At 38.2% G+C, this 14,135-nt stretch overlaps 1 long non-coding RNA gene across 1 annotated transcript; it reads right to left on the bottom strand.

The window, feature by feature from the left end:
* Positions 1–449: 449 nt before the first annotated feature.
* LOC138148949 (uncharacterized) lies at positions 450–10,525 on the bottom strand. The gene is made up of 4 exons (XR_011165209.1): positions 10,380–10,525; positions 9,349–9,378; positions 2,377–2,506; positions 450–963 (listed from the first exon to the last, which is right to left on the bottom strand). It is a non-coding gene; the product is annotated as an uncharacterized lncRNA (long non-coding RNA).
* Between the last annotated feature and the right edge of the window lie 3,610 nt (positions 10,526–14,135).

The raw sequence follows: 14,135 nt of genomic DNA, 5'->3' as shown, positions 1-14,135 counted from the left end.
AGAAGAATTTGTTTTCTGTTAGAGTTGATAAAGGTACATAACATGCTCTCTCTTTATGCTTCATTTGTCTGGATGATAAACACTTTCAGATGAAACGTTTTTGTGGCATAGAAATCACCATCAAGAAGTGTATTATAGTAGATAGAAAACCAGAATTGGAGTAAGAAAAATTTGAATTCAAATTCTGACTGTGTAACATATGGGCTGTGTAACCATAGAAAAGTCATTTAACCTCTTCATGCCCCCAACCAATTCTCTAAGAGCATAAGTTACCATATACTTGTTGACTTTCATCAAAGAAGGAAATTTCTACATTGGGAGAATCTTCTACACTGATGAAATCATAGATCCAGGAAAAAAAAAATAGGAGATACCTTAACATCTGCTTAAAAAAAAAGGAGGGGGGGAGGAGTTGAATTCCATGTTCTCTAGATTTTAGTTACAAATCTTATGATCCTAAAATGATCATATCAAGCACCAGCAAGAATCATCCAAGAGATTAAGAATTTTTAAATTACATTATAACTTTGCTATTATGCCAATTCCAAGTATCTACTAGAGACAAGTATATGGAAGAGTTATGGCATTTGTTAAACAGGATTATGCTATGTGCCCTGCTGCTGATAGAAACTATTATCTGATAAAATGAAGGTAGTTCTTATTCCTACTACAAAGTATGGTTCATAAGCAGGGTGGTAGTGGTGGTGGCAAAATGTTGTGGGGTTTTTTTGTCCCAAAGTATGCAACTTGATTAAATATATTTGTTTATCAAATGATTGTTTATTGTCCATATTTACTATACCCACATCTGTTTTGGATTTGAAAAAAAGCAAATAAATCACCTTCTTCTCCTTCATCTGTTCAGTCTTGATTTAATTGTTCCTCATTTCCATTTTATGATATCCTTGCTGTTATGCAAACTTTTTCTTTTCTTTATTTTTCCTCTCCTTTGATCCTGTAGATCTTCATTAATTATTTGGAGACATATACAAACAAATAAAGAGAAACATAATGAGTGTGAAAAGACTATTGCATATTACTGTGGGGATTAAAATTGTCCAACCTACAATAAGAGAGATTGAGGCAAAACTCTGAGTCAATGGTACTTTATTAAAGGGTCCGTGGTCCCTTCTAATGAAGTAGACCTCAGATCTTCCTCACAACCTGAGATGCCCCCTTCTTGCAGGGTCTTGTTTTTATAGGGTTTGAAACCCTATTCAAAAGAGGCATGGCAAAATACAGAATCTCATTGGTTGAAAGACCTTGCTCTTGAGGGCCAAAAATGACATATCAGCAAGGGGGATCACAGGGTGAGTGAAGCATGGGCATCTCCACTGACTGAGTGGTTATAAGATAGCTAGCTCTTCATGTTAGACAAGACAGAGAGAGGTCCAGAGGTACAAAAATAAATTGGGGGACTTTCCAAACTATCAAAGCATCCCACCCATGCTGGGTTTGGACATGGAATTTGAGAAAAACAGGATGGAGATATCTTTGACAGTCTTTTCATGGTTGCACAAGTGAGCCTCATAACTTGGTAAACAAGTGGTGAACATTACATTAAAGTTTGAGGCCCACTATAAGAACCTATTTATCTAATTATCCCTACACGATTTATGTAAAATATCAAACTGATTAATATTGATTGGGATAGAGTAGGGGTTCAAATGAATTATTCTCACATTCTCCACTCTTCAATTCATAGAAAGACCCTAGTGTTTCTTTGGATCAATACAATCTAAATGGAGGGAGGGCAATCCTCCATGGGCGACTCAGAATCAGAAGGGGACAGTCCCCTTATTGAGATACAAAGGTGACATTAGAGAAGAGGGAAATGGGCACAACTTATGTTCCATTTGATTAGACATTAACTCATAGTATAATAAATATACAACAAATGTCACTAACCAAGGACCACAAGGGACACGTACCTCCTAACAAAACATGCCCTACAAGACATGAAAATTGGGGGACCATAGGGCATATGTTCAAGGGTAGAAGTACAAGCATTGTTTATCCTGCATATAGGTTCTGGAAAGATTTTGAGTTTATGTATATTTTAATATTTTTTATAGACTGTTTCTTTTGGTTAATCATGCATGCCAAAAGAAAAGGCACAGGTAAAAAAAAAAAATACCTGTTAGCTATGAGTTAGCACAAAGCACAAACAAAACAGACACCATTTCCATTCTCTTATTCTCCTAATTGTATAAGGTCCCTTTCTCTCTGAAGTAAGTAAGGAATCTATTATTCCTAAACTTAGTTTCATCATTTACAGAACTGATACATACAGAACACATAGCAAGATACAACATTAAATCAGGACTGAACTTCTCTTAAATCTTTCTGTAGGAGATTTTGAAGTCAAGATCTTACCTGTCTCCTCCAAGGAGTCCACCCTTGTCCCAATGGGGATTCTGTAGGATGTGTTTATCCTCTTCCGCCTGACCCCATCTCTCCTGGGTGCATCCCCAACCAGGAGTGGCACTCCTTGGAGGAACTTCTCCTGAGAGAATGGGACGAGAATCCTGAGGTACCTTCCTTTTGGCTTATTCTATCTGAGAAGTTACTGACTGGAGATGCTAGAAATGGTCCCCCTTCAATTATGGATCTTAAATTTATAAATAGACTACTCTTTCACCTTGGTGTATCTAGCTTCATCTAACCAGTCACTTCTAATCAACAAAGGAAAAAGTTGGTGTCCTGTCCACTAGGACTGGGAGCTGATGCCGAAAGCTGAAGTGGTTTGGCTACCCACTACCCTATGACTAAGCGCCAACATGTCGAAATTAAGGGAACTGTCAAATACCACATTGGAACAGTTCCACAGATTAGGACAGTTCACACATTCAGGCTACTTAATACAGCTTGACTATTAGGACAGCAGGACGGGTAAGGGCCATGGATTTTACAGATAAAAGTGAGTTCTTACTTCAATATGTCTGATTTGTTTCTGACATCTAAAACCAGTAGGAAATAGCCAGAGATCTGTCAGCAAGATTTCTGTTGTATCATGAATCATGGAAGTGTCTAGGCATAGACAAATTCGTTCCCTTTTTTTGTTTGCTTGTTTTGTTTTGTTTTTTTGCTTTTTGGAGGTGGGGAGGGGCAGGGTGATTGGAGTTAAGTGACTTGCCCAAGGTCACATGGCTAGTAAATGTTAGGTGTCTGAGGCTGGATTTGAACTCAGGTCCTCCTGACTCCAGGGCTGGTGCTCTATTCACTGCGCCACCTAGCTGCCCCAGCATAGACAAGTTCAAAAAAGAGAAGGAATGTTAGGCAGGAAGAAAGGACATATTTAGATTAAATATAGCTTATTGCAAATTAGCCTTATGGATCTCAGAGAGACTACAAAACCAAAGTGGTTTGTTAGGGTATTGCCCCCCAAAAATACCATATTCAGTCATATAATTAGAATGAGGGAGAACTGATGGCAAGAGACCTAGAGGAAGGTCTCTAAAAGGGTGCATGGGTCTACCACAGAGAATTTGAGAGACCAGAGTTGTACAGGATAAAAAGATATGAATAGATTATTACAATCTTTACTCTTGGAGTGAATTTCCTTATTAATGAAATTTTAGATCTGTTAAAGACAATATATAAATAAAACTATCTTTTTCCTGTTGGTGATATTTTACTCTTTAAGACTTATCTTAAGACTTACCCTTCTAAAGATTGTGAACAACAAAGAATTCTTATCCTTAAGTCAGCTGTATAAAATGTATTATTTTATATATTATATTAGTTATAAGTAATTATGATATGACTATGACAAATGAGAAAAATATATACATACACATTTTTCTCATATATGTATATGCAATTTTTTCTCATTTCTTCTTTTTTTCTCCCCTAATCTTAACTGTAATGTATCCATGGATTGACTGTACACAGACAGCTGACTGATAGGTACTGCAAAAAAAACAAACCCTATGAAAATAATTGTAGTGTATGGAACACTTCTAACTAGTTGGTACAAAAATTTAATAAGACCCTACAAAAAAAGTTAATATATACTCTGATACATAGTGATTTCAGTGCAAAGGTGGGAAAACATAAGAATGGGTAGAAATACATAGAAAAGCATGTTTTAGGAAGAAGGAATGAGAGATGCCAAAGACTTGGAGATTGCACAAAAAACTTCTTATAAACATTTTCTTCAAGGAAAGAATTGGTAAGTATTGGCAGGACTGGAAAATTAAATAGATTATGTTTTAACAGTTGAGAAAAGATACTTTAAGGATGTAGAGTTAGGTATTATGAACAGTCATTACACTGCTATATACAGTACATTAACACATCAGAGCTAAGATGGGGGAAAAATGAAAAATATAAGATATAACAATTGAACCAATTTGACACTAAACTATTTCACAAATAACTGAAGATCAATGAGAAATGGACATCAGAAAGGATTTCTACACCAACTATAATTATTTTAATACAGAAGTTTAACCAATAAAAATTAGTTGCCACAAGAAAACCAAAAAAGCCAAGAAAGCACCTTAATCAGCAAACATCTGAGTTAGCAAATGGAGAAAGATGACTGCCAAAGGCAATAAATACTAGTTTAGAGTATAAATTTATTGACAAAATCTTATGGATGAGAGACAATTATGAACAATATTGTTTCATAAAGCAGAGAGTAATGGAGGAGAAACAAAGTTCGGCAAGAGATCCAAATAAGCAGCTTCATCCTAAAGGCATTCAAGGATGAAAATGGACGGGGGAATACAAAAAATGGAAAAGATGTGCAAAAATCATTACAATAAATTGTTTTCTCCATCAAAGACTGTGGAACTACTACACTTGGACCCTAATATGATAATCTTGCTACTGTTTGTCCTTCATTCTTGAAGACGACCATAACATGAGGAAGGTGATGCCATGATATGCAGGTGATTTGGACTTCAGTGAGGGAGGATTCCTGCAGCCATCTGGGTCCAGTGGCCAGATATGGATCGGACAACTGGAGATGGCCCAGGATGCATCAGGGACCTTGACTTTTTCAAGCTAAGGTCTTTAGCAGGTTTCAGTTTGATTGAGGCAATGCCCATTCACTGATTAAGGCTTAATAAGAAATGAGGCAAAGAATAACCTCTTTTTAAAAAAAGATCTGGGAGAGGAGGATTCTCAGGGTTCTGGTCAAAACAGAAAAATTTGTTATTTACATATATTCTGAATCAATTAGGGCCCAAACAACAACCAAGTAAGGCTTGACCTGGGATCTATTGTTGGTCAATCAATGAGAACCACAGTGATTTGGAGTTAAGGCTAGTCTTTAAGAGAAAAAGACAGAACAAACAACAACAAAATCCCCTAGAGTTAGAGAGAAGGGATAAATGACAATGAAGAGTCACATGGAGGAAAAGTAGTTTTACCTGTCCATCTGCATAAGAAAGACCAAATGGATATAAGAATGTCTACTGCCCAAGTTCCAACTTGCATTTGGATGGACAGCCTGTAGAGCTTGTTCATCAATAGGTATGTGTGGGGTAGATAGTACAAACGGACAAACTGGGTCCAGAGTTGAACAGGAACAGAAAAGTGGTTTGGATTGTCTTCAAGAAATTGCAAAACTTCTACACTGACCCCAAGTTTCTCATGAAAGCAAAAGCCCATTAAAAATAATAATAGTGCTCTACTGGTTTTGTTGTATGGGAGCAAGACTTAGTCATGGCATACAACTATCTATGGCAGACACATGATGAGTTTAAGGAGGCTGAAACTTATAACCAATAAGGAACTCTGAAGAAATATAGGGGTAAAAAGACTTCGTTAAGGAACTGTAGGATAGGAAGAGAAAATGGGCTGGCAAAAATAAGATAGCCAGTATTCCACAAGTACCCTTGCCATGTCAGGAAAAGAAGAGGAAGGTTATTGAAACACTGAGTGGACCTTATATGGCAAACTGGAGAGGGCATGGACAAGAGTTACATAAGATGGGCAGGCATGTATAGGTTATTATCTTCACCAAGGCAGGGAATTCCCAAAATTGATAAGATCACCAATCTAGTTGAGCAACGTAAGCATGTTTAAAATTGTGCTCCAGATAGATCAGACAATGTCCTCATTAATGTGACAATGTATGTTAGTCTCCATATGACAGATATTTCATTTGGGGAAGGAATTAACAGACATAATCTTAGTTAGAAGGGGCAGGTGGCATAGTAGATAGAAAGCTGACCTTGAAACCAGGAACACTTAGATTTGAGTTCTGATTTAAACACATATCAGTTGTGTGACCCTGGGCAAATCACTTTTTTTTTCTTAAAGCAATCGGGGTTAAGTAATTTGCTCAAGGTTACACAGCCAGTTATTTCTGAGTGTGGTGCTAAGTATCTGAGTCCGGATTTGATTCCCAGGTCATCCCGACACTGGAGCCAGTGCTCTTACTTGCTGAGCCACCTGGCCACCCCTAAGCAATTGGGGTTAAGTAACTTGCTCAAGGTTACATGGACAGGTGTTTCTAGGTGGGTGCTAAGTGTCTGAGCCCAGTTTTGATCCCCAGGTCATCCCGACACTGGAGCCGGTGCTCTTACTTGCTGTGTTACCTGGCCGCCCCAAATCACTTAACTTTTCAGTGCTCTAGGTGTCTAGGCAACTCTCTAAGACTACAAATTACTGAGAAGGGACTCACTTGCATAGGTGAACTGAATTTCCTCATGTATTAATGAAACCACAGGTGCTGTCCTTATAGTATCAGTTCCTTAAGATGAGAAATTTTACTTCACAGAATTTCAAATGGATGAGTTCTACCACATGAAAGATAATGTTCCATAAAAGAGTCTCTTAGTTAACTATAAGTGGAGCACAATTCATTCAGGGTTTTGGTTTTGGTTTTGGCTTTTTGCTTTCATTGTGGTCTCCCTCCTTGGAATACCTAGGAGTCTTCCATGATCACACTGAAGTCAAGTAGGGCACAATGCCATTGGGGCAGTACAAGTCAGAGCAGTATAGTCTGGGTCTGTGAAGGGCCAGAGGTAAGGGTAGTTCATAGGATCACCAGATTATCCAAGAGTCCTGGAAATGGTCCAGGTTTCAGAGGTACCCAGCAGCAATGAGTGGGATCCAAGGGAGCAGGCAGAGTCAACAGTTCAAGGACAACAAGAGAGAACAAATTGGCTACAAGGAAAAAGATCTGAGCTCAAGTAGAGAGTTTTTCCAAGTTTGTTAACCCTTCCTAAACTTGGTGTTCCTAAAAGTTTTTAATTGGGTCACGGGGCTAACCCCACCCTCATTGTTCTCAAGGATCTATAACTAGGGGTGACTTTTTCTTACAGTGGCAAACTTTTTTTTGACTTAACTACAGAAAAAATTGGGTGTTGATTGGGGGGGAAGGGAGACATCTGAAGGTGGCTACTGAAGATGCAGAAAAGAATATTCTTATAATCAAAGTCCTTGTCATTGACAAGTGATTTGACATCAGAAAAAAATATAGTTTTATTCATGGAAATGATAATACAGAAGATATATTAGCATTTGCTATGATGCTGCACCCTGAGGACCACATAGTAGATTGAAACTTCCCATCTGATTGCCACTGAGTCCTCCTATATGTATTGTTTCCACCACTGGAATGGGAGCTTCTTGAAAGCAAAGACTGTTTTTCTTTTCTATTTGTATAGCTTTGTACATAGTAAGAGTTTAAATTGTTTTTTAATTAATTTAAAAGGGAAAAAAGTAACCTCAGACTTTGCTTAGTAATGATGCCTTAGTTCACATCATCTACAATCACTCACCACTCAACATTTTTACAGTTTGACAGGGAACAAACTCAGACACTAGTATGGTACTCCCTCTGGGCTTGCTCTCCCAAACCTCATTTGCATGGCAAGGTTGAATCACCCTGAGGGGGCTACTTCCCCCTCTCAGTATTCTAGAGGTAATCCTCCAGAGTTGTGATTTCTAATATCATTGCTCACAAGCAATTTTGTTCAGTTCTGTTCTGCTCTTCCTTATCTGGATCAATAAGGTGACATCATTTAGCTTTCAGAAAATGACATATATTGAGAAGGCTTAGCATGAACAGTAGTTACAAGATCATCTCCCTCAAATTGGGTGGAAAGTCAACTCTGTAAAAACACATTGTCTAGGGAGAGTGTAAATTTTAAAGCACAATAGTGAGGAATATATATATATATATATATATATATATATATATATATATACCACTCATGGGACTGCAGCATTGCTTTCAATTATTTTTTTTATTAAGCAATCAGGGTTAAGTAACTTGCTCAAGGTTATATGGCCAGTTATTTCTGGGTATGGTGCTAAATATCTGAGCCCTGATTCGATCCCAGGTTCTCCCGACACTGGGGCCAGTGCTCTTACTCACTGAGCAACCTGGCCGCCCCTGCTTTCAATTCTTTACTTAGGAAATCCTTTCCTCCTTTTCTAGAGTACCCACTAAATATACTTCAGGGTAGAGTATTCCCAGGGCAAGGATACAGCTCAGCCAATGGGTCAATCCACTGATAGGCTGGGTCAGTCAAGTTACTGCACTTCTCAACTAACTCCTCACCAGAGTTGGCTGCTGCTGCTACCACCAATTCCAATAGTCTCTGCTACTAATTCTGGTTGCCAAGGGGGACCTCTGACAGCTCTTCTGACTTTCTGATACTCACAAGATCTTCACCTAGTCAATTCTGGGTCCAGGTATCCATTTAACTAAATCAGAAAAGAAATAAGAGAAACAAAGGTACCATGTATTTACTGACACATGGCAGCCAGATGTAGGAATAGAACTTGCTCCTGTCCCTCTCCCACCAGGCAGCTCACAGGAGTCCTCCTCATTTGAAAGCTGCTAGTGAAGAGATTGTTCACTTGAACCTTTTGAATACACACTCAGCAACTTCTAACTCAGCCAGTTAGAAGAATCTTCATCACCACAGTCCCAGTGCTCCAGTCACTCATAGCTAGAAGAAGGTTCACAAAGCCTCTGTATCTTATATTAGAACCAGGCAGAGAACATCACACATGCTCTGTATAACCCACAAAGAAGGGCAAATCCATGCATGCCTTAAGGGATGAGTCCTTAAGGGTCAGTCCTATGTTACCTTAGTGTTTATTTATATAAGGCCAATATAATCACATGAGGATTCCAGGCTTAGGGCTACATAGGGAAAGCTATGCTATTATTCTCTGATGAAATCAATCTAGATGGCTTATTTATTTGACTATTTAAGTCAGAATTCCTACCACATATATTTTTTCCTCAACACAGATGTACATTAATAGTTTTTTAAAAATTATTTGGACAATAATTTCATTATTCAGTGAATTTCATTTCATTTTATAGACAGAAAGTTACAGAATGACAGAGGTCGGTAACAAATTACTTACCACTTAGAACTCCTTTACTTTATATTCATTCTGAAACAGAAAATATGGAAGATGGATGATATAGCACATGGAGGATAAAGAGGCCACTCACATTTGAGGCTTTCAGAGTTAGTAAAAAGAAGTACTGGGCATCTAGTATTAGATATTGTGAGGGGCATAGTTCCACTGAGACTATCTGAATCCATCTAAGAGCAAAGTACTTCATGTATAATAATAGCATTTATAGAGAATCTCCAGGCAGAGCCATAGCTAGCAATTTTTGTAACTAGGAAAGTTAGCACAAAGTACACCAGGATCAACTGCCATGGATGTGGGCCCCCAAATACTCTTAGGAAGTCTAGAGATGGGAAAGCTCAGGCTGGGGAGGAGTTACCAGTAATCATCTAGAATTCCTATTTTAACCAATTATTCTTGAGAACTTGGTATTAACCACTTGTTTCTATGAGACTAAAGTAAATATTATCAATGGCCACTAAATTTTGTCAGAGTCAAAGGCCCCAGTTGTCCTGTCATAGTGATAGCTATGCCTCATGGTTTAAAAATATCTTTCATACAATCATAAAACATTAAATTCAGATGGACTTAGAAGCTATCTAGTCCAGCCCACAGCTGACCAAGAATCCCCTCTACCACATAACCAACAAGTGGCATCTAAAATATGCTTAAAAATCTTTAACAAGGGGCAGCCAGTACCTTTTATAATAGCCCCCATGATAATCCCAATCCCATGAGGTAGACAGTGTAAATGTTATTTCCCTAAATTTACAAATGAGGAACCTGAAGTTCAGAGAGGCTAAAGGAATTGTCCAAGAATGTACAATCTGGTCACCAATGGAACTTCTGATGGGACCTCTGACTCTCTTGGTCTCACACCTGGACACTCCTCTCACAGAATTAAACAGAGATGCTGTGTATTCAAGGACACTTAGAAGCCAAGTGGAACACAGGGCAGTTGCCCTTCTGTCCTCCCCCTCCCAGGCACCCCTCCCCCCCCCAAAAAAAAAACTAATAGCAATGCTTGCTTCACTCACTGCCAGGAATAAAAAGAGAGGTTAAGAGATGGGTTGGTCATCTGTTTTGTATTCCAGCTCAGCTCTAGTTCATGACTTCCTGAATCATTGGTTCTTCCAGTTCCATAGACAATTAAAAGAGTTTTCATCGTCATTTAACACCAGCCCCTTAATTATGCATTGCAGGAAACAGGGCTCTAAAAATTCTATAAGTAAGAGTGGAACTAGGCAGGGAATATTTGCACCTACTTTGTGTAACCCACTAGGAATGGCCAATCTAATTATGCTCTAAGGATTAAGGGCATGGCCAAGCTATTCTGTTTCAATCAGGAAATTTCTTCTTGTTTCACAAGGACATAACAGGATGTAGATTCATCTTTGCATTTAGTTGAACACATTAACACCCCTGTCTCTTTGCTACCTAATCCTTTCTATGATTTCATCATCTAGGCTGGAGGGAATGGAAATTTCTTCAGCCCTGTATAGACAAGCATCATCTTGACTTCAGCTCTAGTTTGGCCTTGGGAAAGGAACAGCTGATACATTACTACATGTCTAAGAGTTAAAGAAGATTTTTCTCCCACACCTGATTTGATTTAGTACTTCGCCTTAAAGGACTGCTATTATTCTACACTGAACAGCTTTGCTGCATACAGATGTTCTTATTAGCCATGAAATGGGATGAATTGCTTCCTATCTCTTTGAGGGAAAGGACTGTTTCATTTTTGTCTTTATATGTCCAGCAGGTAGCACAGTTCTTGGCTTATGGTAGACATTTAATAAAGGCTTATGAATTGATTGATTGATTGATTGACTAACTCATTCAGACTCAATGTTAGTGAGAAATGGAATTAATCCAACCCTCTCATTTTACAGATGAAACTCAGTTTGAAAAATGAAAGTGTTTGACTAGATCATTGATTCTCGAAGCATGGTCTGGGAACCCACAAGGGTCCACAATATTAAAATTGTTTTCATAATAATACTATTATTTTAATTTCTATATGTTAAATATCAATAGATATAACCCACATAAAATTTTTTAGTGGAGTCCTCAGTTTTTGAGAGTGTAAAGGGGTCCTGAGATTCCAAAACTTGAAAACCTTTGGATCACATGATCTCTGCATGCCCTTCCAGCCCTGAGTCTGTGATCAGAAGTAAACTACCCCAAACCACACAGCAGCAGCAGCAGCAGTAGAGCTGGAAGCTGAGAACACACATGTTTCCCGATGTGACAGCCAGTGCTCTGTCCACCACCTTGTACGCCACTGTCTTTTCATTCTACCTAATGCAAAAATTCTGCCCCACACTTTTATTCAGAAATATTTCATTTGTTCTTTTCCATGTGGAAAACAACTTTTAAAGAACAAGAAACAGTTAAAACTGCATTTATCAAATAAGGAAGGAAGGGGAGATGATCACTTGTGTTCCTTTTCAGCCTTGCTTTCACATTTATTTTCTCTTTCCCTGACTTTGTCCAAACCAAAACCACCATTTTAGTCTAATAAAAAAGGATTTTACTCATAACAAAGTAATAATTAACATATAATCATACTTAGTAACAAAGCACTTTTGATTTTTATTTGAATGGCTCCTTCTTTGGTGGGTAACATGTAATACAGTAACTATCTGACATTATAAATAAAAGCAGCCCAGAATCCCCCACATGTGAAGTGAGTGTTTGGTACTGTGGTTTGACTTTATATGGGCACATTTCTGTATTTTAAAATAAATGTCTCTATTATACTGGCTGGAGTTCAAATCTCTTAAATCTATGAGAATCGTATTGTGAAGGAGTGTGCATGCAGTGATGATTCACAGATTTGAAATACCACCTACTTCCCTTCAGTGCTGGCACAAAAATGTGTCGGTGAAGCCTACAATTAGGGAAATTATCTTGGCCTGTCTTGCCACAAAGATGATGACGTCAATATGCACATTCCAGAACAGAAGAGGGTTAGCAAAAATTAGTTTAGAAAGCAATTCTAAAACAATTCTGCCTGACACTGTGGTGTGCATCTACATGCCACAAACTGTGGTAGACAAATCCATGTCATCTGTTAAGAGATTCTTTCCCCCTCTTCTCTGAGTTTGATTCATGTACATATTCAATGAATTGAGGCAAGGGTAGTGCCGGCAAACTAAAAGGCCCTCCCTCTTGTTTATCAGCTTCCAATCCAGATTGAGTCATATGGCTGCCAGGAATTGTAGATAAGATCATAAATTCAGAGCCCCAACCCCCTCATTTAATAGGTGAGAAAAATGAGGCTCAGAGAGGTTAGTGACTAGACTATTTTAATAATTTCCTAGATGGTCTCCCTACCTCAACTCTCTCCCCCCTCCCACCTGTCCTCCACAGAGTTAACAATGTAATTTTTCTAAAACATAGGTTTGGTCGGGTCATGCCCTAACTCATTAAATTCCAGTGGCTTTCTATTGCCTCTAGAATCAAATGCCAATTCCTGTATTTAGTAAATAAATCCCTTTATCACAAGTCATTAATACATACATTACTCCTTTTCCTGTGTTCTACAGTCCAATCAAACTAATCTTCTTGATGCTCCTTATACCTGACACTCCAACTCCTGACAGTATGCCTTTGCCCACTGGCTGTTCCCTATGCCCGGAATGCTCTCCCTCTGCCTGTTAAAATCCCTAGTTCCCTTTAAAGCTCAGTTCAAACACTATTTTTTTTTTGGCAATTTAAAAATTCTTAATTTAACAAATACAAAATAGGGTGAGCATTTCTATATGCATGGTAGATCTAAAGAAGAGAAATGTACGTGAAGCTGTGAATCTCTATTATAAAGAACTCACTTTTCATTTTTGAGTATATAATATATAAAACATGAAACTTTGAAAGCTGTTCTGTCAAGCAACACTTTTTATATAGTCTTTCCCAGTCATTCCTGCCTCCCTCAACCGGCCCCAGTGTCTCGATCAAATCAGGGCTCAGATACTTAGCACCACACCCAGAAATAACTGGCCCTGTAACCTTGAGCAAGTTACTTAACCCTGATTGCTTTAAATTAAAAAAAAAAAAAAAGAAATGCTTCCTCTTCCTGCCCAAGGCAACATTGATCTAGTATAGAGGTTTTTAATCTTTTTTTCTATTTTGAATCCTTTTGGTAGTCTGGTGAAGAATATGCATCCTTTCTCAAAATAATGCTTTTAAAAGCATAAAACAAAATACACAGGATTACAAAGGAAACTGATCATGTTAAAATGCAGTTATTGATTAAAAACAACCCAACAAGTTCATGGACCCTACAAAGCCTTGTTCCGGGGGAAAGAACTCTGTATTTGGGATCATGCCACTTTCATGATCAGTATTATCAGGCTAAGTAACTTCTATGGGTCTGTTTCTTCATTTGTCAAATAAGGAGGTCTGACTTGAAGGCTTCTCAGGGTCCCTTCAAGTTCTATGTCTAAGACTCTATGACTTAAAAGTTCCCTACTAAAAAGAGATCAATAGGGTGAGACCCATTTTCCTCAATTAATGCTGATCATGAAAGTGTCTAACTGATAATCCAGCTGAAATGGCCAACCCTTGAGGACTGGGATGGGATATTTACCTTCCTCTCATCATTTCTGGCTTCCTCTCAGTCTCTCAGGGTGGTTCAGTGGATAGAGTGTTGAACTTGATGACAAGAAGACCAGTTCAAATCCTGCTTCAGACACTTAAAACTTAAAACCTTTCAGCCTCATATTCCTCTCTATAAATTGGGAATAACAATAATAGTACTTACTTCTCAGGGCTGTTGTAAGGATGAAATG

The sequence above is a fragment of the Petaurus breviceps genome, unplaced genomic scaffold (genome assembly GCF_028583685.1).
Source record: "Petaurus breviceps papuanus isolate PSGF00001 unplaced genomic scaffold, PetGlider_PUasm1.0 90842, whole genome shotgun sequence".
Taxonomy (NCBI): Eukaryota; Metazoa; Chordata; class Mammalia; order Diprotodontia; family Petauridae; genus Petaurus; species Petaurus breviceps.
Note: the sequence above shows the minus strand (reverse complement) of the source record. Positions and strands in the feature narration are given on the sequence as shown.